Source organism: Primulina huaijiensis, chromosome 16, assembly GCF_012295235.1.
Source record: "Primulina huaijiensis isolate GDHJ02 chromosome 16, ASM1229523v2, whole genome shotgun sequence".
Classification (NCBI taxonomy): Eukaryota; Viridiplantae; Streptophyta; class Magnoliopsida; order Lamiales; family Gesneriaceae; genus Primulina; species Primulina huaijiensis.
Genome location: NC_133321.1, coordinates 1,935,055 through 1,941,453, shown reverse-complemented (window position 1 = coordinate 1,941,453; position 6,399 = coordinate 1,935,055).

The window sequence follows — 6,399 nt, the reverse complement described above, 5'->3', positions numbered from 1 at the left end:
CCACATAATTAATTCATGCAATTAAAATATTTAATTAAAATACAAAATAATTTAATAACTCGTGCATGTGGTTCGCGTGGACTTTTTAAATTTTCGGGGCGTTACATATTGTGTTACTCTATCCTAGATGTTTATCTATATTCTATGACTTATTTCACGTAAGGTAGTTATCTAACTGTTATCCCAAAAGTTAGCGTAATTTCCTTATCCTGGAAATGCCACTTCTTAACTTACTGTAGTCAAGATAATTCAAGGTCCTACCTATCTCAATTTAGGTGTTTAGCATCCTTAGAATCCAATCTTAATATTCACAAGGTAAATAATTGACTCAAAATAATCTTTCCTATATTGGAACTCGAAAATTAATCCATGGAGCTTCAGTTCAATCTATTCCCATGAATCTCATAGTCAACAGAACCTAGCACCCATAAAATCATATATTATTTATCTAATAGAACTTACTATATAATCCCAATACATATTTCCAATTGATCCCAAGATAATTGTCCCTTAGTAACCATTGTACTCTTATCAACAATTCAGAACTTAGATTCCAAATTTCATAACCCCAAATAAATATTCTATGACACTACAAATCGTTCCTTAATAACTTTCAATACTTCCCCAAATGAATCTATCCTTATAAGGTTTTAGTGACAAAGTTCAAAAACAGATGTTTCTGGACCTTAGAAACCATAGCAATTGTATTATCAACCCAAAAATGAAATTATTATTTTTTTAACTTACTTCTCCAAATTTCGCAATTACCTCGTATAGTCCCCAAATAAATTTTTCTCAGATTTTATAAACTGAAGCTTACAAAAATTATACGAACTCGGATATTCTTAGCTTGTATTCCTCGGCTCCTTCATAACATTATTTCCATAGTTTTTCCTAATATCCCAATATTCACGAATTCCGTTTGTCGATTTTCTCCCTCCGTCATTTGTCTCCCCAATTATCTTACTTAAATTCTAGAATCTACAGTACAAAACTCCCAAACTTTCCGATACCATAGCAATCGTTGAACCCGAAGGTATTTGCATCTTATGATAAAATCATAAATAATAATATTTTCGATAAATCTTATTTTCAATATTTATATTCTTTGTTCTTCACGTTATAAACTGGGAATTACTCACTATGATAGCCAAAAATTAATAATTTGACAAATCTTACTTTCTAATCAACATTGCTTGTACCCATATTTCTCATTCCTCTTAGTACATCATCATACTTACATATCTGTCTAATTTCTTCAATCGCAATTCCTTATGTAACCCTTAATTTGTAATTTACTTGCTGAACACATTCAAATAGACCCTTGTATTTTTCAGTAATTGCAACCTAAATCCCAAAGCTCTCGAATTATTCGATCAAGCCTAACTTATCGCATTCCTAGCTCCTCAAACTATCAAATTTAATCCAAAACAGCTCTCATAGATTTCGAAAATTGCTAAATTGACCCCATAATTCTCCTAAACTTTGCAATTAAGACCCGAAAATTCTTGAATTCTCCAATTTAGCCCAAAAAAATAACTTAACATTTCATAAATCAAAATAATTTAACATTTAAAATCTCAAGTGCATAAAAATCCCTAAATCGTCAATTAACAAAATTGTTAGAAACTTAATTTCTGTTATTTGACAAACTAAGTGTTTAATTGGACTAAATTGATCAAATAACTGAACTACATAAATCAACTGACATTTGTCTAACTGAAGATTAATGCACAATTTATCGAAGGCAACTGAAACCAGCTGAACTGAACTCACGAAGTCAACTGACTGATCAGTTGGAAACTGATCAGTTGATATATTCAGTTATGAGTTTACCAGCGATTGCTTATCAGCTGATCATTTAGCTGTACACGTCATCAGTTGGAGAAAAAGACACCCAACCGACAACAGTACAAAGCAGACTGCAACTCATAGTAGAACACCGCATTTCAGATCTTACAATGTACGAATGTCAGAGGAATTTTGACGTGGCAATCAACGGATATAAAGATTCAAATTATATTTAATGTTACCGTTGAAGAGAAGCCTATAAATAGGTGAGAATAGCAGTTGAGAAAAACACACATCTAATCGATCTATCTATTCTCTCAAGCTTGCTGTTACCCTGCTGAATTTATCGCTCTTACTCAAGAATCAAAAAGCTCACACTTATCAGATATATTTGTAGCATTTGAGGATACTTTTCGAGCTTATAAGCACAACTGTTTTGTTGTTTATTTGATATTTAACTAGGTCAGTTGTGCTAAGAACATTCGAAGAACTGTGAGATATTTCGTAAACTAAGAGTTTCAGTTTTGGCAGTGTCAAGTCCAAACTGAAGTGAGTCTGTACAAGTTTTGTATCAATCAAAGTCTTTTAGTGCATATCCTATCCTTGTGATAGAAGGGGTGACGTAGGAGCATTTAAGTCTCTGAACATCCATAAATCTTTGTGTGTTCTTACTTTAGTTATTTATTCTATCTTTCAGTCAGTTTATTTCCGCAGCTGTCATCAGTTAAACTGATTGTCATTGACCGACGAGATTCCTAGTTTCATTTTATCACAAAACTGACACTTGATTCAAAAAGATTATAAAGTCGTGAGTGTTTATTCAACCCCTCTCCTTCTAAACACTTCTCAACAATCAACCGATCCTAACAAGTGGTATCAGAGCAGTTGAATCTTGTCTTAGAATATTCTTATTCACAAAACTGATCAACATGTCTTCATTCAATAAAATACCGATGTTTTCCAAAGAAGACTTTGACGACTGAAAAATCAGAATGCAGGCTCATTTAGCTGCACAAGATGATGACATGTGGTATGTCATCACTAAAGGTCCCATGAAGATCCTAAAAGCAAATACAGCAGTTGCCATTACTGATGGGACACCTCATCGCATAGAAAAGCCCAGAGAGGAATAGACAACTGAGGATAAGATGAAAAGCCAACCTAGACAATGTGGCAAAAGATATTTTATACAAAACGCTGGATAAAGTCACTTTCAGCAAAATCAAAATGTGCAAAACTGCCAAAGAGATAAGGGAGAAACCGATCCAGCTATGTGAAGGAAGCGAGCAAACAAAAGAGAACAAGCTATCAGTTGTTGTTCAGAAATTTGACAACATCAAGATGAAGGTTGGAGAATCCATGCACGAATATGATGAGAGGATCAGTGGTATTATCAATGAACTGAATGCACTTGAAAAAGTGTATTCGAACAAAGAAGTGGCACTGAAGGTGGTCAGAGATCTTTCCAAGGAATAGGATATCAAGACCATTGCAATGAGAGAGTCAAAGGATCTTAACAAGATCGAACTTCATGACTTGTTTGCTCATCTAAAAGCTTACGAGTTTGAACTACAAACCAGAGAAGGAGAACCTTCAACACCAACTGCCACAACTGCTTTAACTACTGTCAGACTGGAACCAACTGGTTTAGTTAACAAATCAGCTGATCAACTGAGCAATGATGCTATGTCATTGTTTGTCAAGAAATTTGGAAGATTTATGAGGAAGAATCAAGGGAACTTCCAGAAGCGATATCATAAAAATCAGTCCAAAGAAGAATCGTATGCTTGCTACAACTGTGGCAAATCTGGTAATTTCATAATAGACTGTCCTAAGCCAAAGAAGGACAGTCGAGGATCAACTGAAAAGAAGCCCTATGAGCACAGAAGAAGGACCAAGGATGACAAGAAATCATTCAAAGAGAAACATGAAGTGTTTTTGGCTGAAGAGAGCAAATATAAGTGGACAGAAACTGACAGTGACGAGTCAAAACCAGAAATCCCAATCAGTTCAAGTGAAGATGAGGAGGAAGTCAAGTGCTTAATCGAAGATGATACTGAACTGGAGTGGATCAAGTGAACATGTTTTTGACTTCAGCTCTACTGATTTCACTTGTGAGGAACTCATTATCACATTGCATGACATTGTAAATGAGTATCACAAACCTGCTTGATCATTTCAGAAGGTTAGAACTGAGCAAACTGATCCCAATAACAACAAAACAGAAACTGATAAGTCAGTTGAACTGTTGAGTCAGTTGATCAGTTGATATATTCAGTTATGAGCTTACCAGCGATTGTTTATCAGTTGATCATTTAGCTGTACATGTCATCAGTTGGAGAAAAGGACACCCAACCGACAACAATACAAAGCAGACCGCAACTCATAGTGGAACGCCGCATTTCAGAGCTTACAGTGTACGAATGTCAGAGGAATTTTGACGTGGCAATCAATGGATATAAAGATTCAAATTATATTTAATGTTACCGTTGAAGAGAAGCCTATAAATAGGTGAGAAGAGCAGTTGAGAAAAAAACACATCTAATCGATCTATCTATTCTCTCAAGCTTGCTGTTACCCTGATGAATTTATCGCTCTTACTCAAGAATAAAAAAGATCACACTTATCAGATATATTTGTAGCATGTGAGGATATTTTTCGAGCTTATAAGTACAACTGTTTTGTTGTTTATTTGAGTCACGCCCTCGATTCGATGAAATAAAGAAACAGTTGTGTTGTTACGATCTTTTTGAACAAGTAAGTGTGTAATATTCACCTCTAAATTACAAAGAATTTAGCAAAAAAATATTAATGAAAGATAAACAATCGAAATTCAAGCGAACCTTCAAAGAACTCGTCTTTGACAATCCGAGTGAAGAACAATCGACAAACGCCACAAAGTATTAAACTTTGATAAGTTTGATTTGAGGAACACACGAATGTGCATACAAAGCCAAGCTTTGAAATTGAAAGAAAAAAACTCACAAGTATGATAAAACTCAAAATTAATTCAAAAGTGTTTACCATGATCAATTTTCGTCCATATATTGTGTATAAAATCTAAAAGATATCAAATCTAGTTACCTAAACAAATAGGACTATAAAATAGGAAAAATCTGCACCAAATCTGCGAGGGGACACGGACCCCGTGTAGATGTCCGGAATGGGCTCCGTGTAGTCACTGTATTTTTCATCCTCGAGTGTATAGGCCACGGACCCCGTGTACAGGTCCATGCTCAGGTCCGTGTAGGCTCTGATTTCTTCATTCTCGAGTGTAATGGACACGGACCCCGTGTACAGGTCCGTGCTCGGGTCCGTGTAGACTTTGACTTCTTCATTCTTTGAAGATAAATGTAAGGCCCGAGAAATTTATCCTATTAATCTGAAATGATTTGGAGATAATTATTATGATCTTTTAGTAATTGAGATGTGTTTATAGACAGAGCGGATTAGACCGGGAGAGCCGAAAGGATATTTGACATTATGTGCGAGAAGGAGTCCTCGCGTATATGCGCGACCCTGCCGGGCGCATATGCGCGAGGTAGGCAGAACATTGCGCGCACTAAGGCGCGCATATGCGCGAGTGTTGGTGTGCGAAGACAGTGGGTCTCGCGCATAGGCGCGATGTCAGGGCGCGCATATGCGCGAGCTGCCGAGAATGATATGTGCGGAGACAGAATGTCTCGCGCGAGACGTGCAGAACATGCAATGAGCCACTTGGTCTCCACATGCAATATATATATAGCAAAGTTCATTTCCTCTTCAGAATTCCGAGAAAATGGTCGTGGGAGGTTAAGAAATAATCCTTACGCCTTTTTGCTATTTAGATTTGTGATTGGGGAAGATCCGGCCGTCCGAATTACAATCCGACTTCAGTACTGTGTTCCTATCGACGCAGGCTACAACTGGACGTAAGTTTTGTTACGTTTAGACTCGATTTGAAATTGTGATATTGTCAGAACTGAATACGAAATATATATGGTGTTTCTGATATAGTAGACATCGTATAATTGAAGTCAGATCGAAGAACAGACTGTGTATGTAATTGATATGATTTTCAGAACTGTTATGATAGAGATTGTACAGAATTGAGAGTATGATCTATTATTGTTGAGAGTATGAATTATACCGATATTGATTATGAATTCTGGTAGTATATCTGTGATGTTGAGATTGACGGAGTTATCGAGACTGTATTGTTATGCCGTCGAAACATCCGTAAATTGATATTGATCAGATTCGGTATTGATTGAGATTGTACCGTATGTCTATTGACATTGATCATATTGTGTTTTGATTTGAGTATGGATCAGAACAGGTTTTGAACTGAGTTATAGACTGATATTGTCTCTATTCGATATTGTCATTGCCATATTGGGTATGGACAGAGTTGAATTCGAGACTTCGTCTTCGTCAAACGGAGAAGATAAAGGTATAAATTAATGTTGAGTTGGGATTGCACAACTCGAGTGAGGTTTGACTCGAGTTTCCCTAAATCACATACTTTATTTTATTGCATTGATATGTGCAATTGATGAATTGATATGCTTGTTCTATTGATTTTATATGAGTATTAGACGAGTCATCTTGTAACAGAAGTGCCTGATA